Below are 844 nucleotides of genomic sequence, written 5' to 3' on the forward strand. Positions count from 1 at the left end.
GATTAATGTCTTGTTCTAGAATTTCAGCTGCATGAACTGCCGCTTGAAATGTTGTCGGATTCCTGGATATTACATATTTTCGAAGATTCGGCTCCAATTCCCAGATATACTTTCTCACCCTGCTGTTTTCAGATATTATATAGGCTTCAGCAAACCTAGATTGTTCCATGAAAACTTTTGTATATTGACGGACTGACATGTTTCCTTGTTCAAGACGAAGAAAATCATCTTCCAACTTTCTTACTGCAGCTTCAGGACAATACTGCATTTTAAACTTAACCACAAATTCTACCCAAATCATGGTTTTCAAAATGTTCGGATCCGAATTGGACAGGACTTGCCACCAGTATAAAGCACTTGATCTTAGACGTGACACAACAAACATAACTTTATCCTCTTCTGTACTTTTACTGATTTGTAAACTCAACTCTATCTCCTTAAGCCAACACATAGCTTTAACAGGATCACGCTCACCAGAAAACTTAGGAGGTTTACAAGCAAGAAACAWTTTGATATCTCCTCCCTTTTGTGATGAAGTAAGGGGTACAGATGTACCAGTCACCGGTGTACTAGCTCCGGCTTCCTCCTGATAATCGGAATTTCTTACCATTTCTGGATTATTTTGGGTTGTACGTCCCAACAAATTTACCAGACTTTCTTGGAACTTTCCCAACTCTGCTGCCAATATTTCTTTGGTAATAAATCCAGAATCAGGAACATTGTGTCCACCCCTTGCCCTTCCTCTTCCATGACCAGACATTGAACTTTCTTGAGCCGATAGTTCATGTTTTTGTCTAATACCTCTACCTCTTCCTCGACCCCTACTATGACTTCGTGTTTCTAT

This window comes from Cynara cardunculus (genome assembly GCF_001531365.2).
Source record: "Cynara cardunculus var. scolymus isolate 2C chromosome LG 17, CcrdV1, whole genome shotgun sequence".
Taxonomy (NCBI): Eukaryota; Viridiplantae; Streptophyta; class Magnoliopsida; order Asterales; family Asteraceae; genus Cynara; species Cynara cardunculus.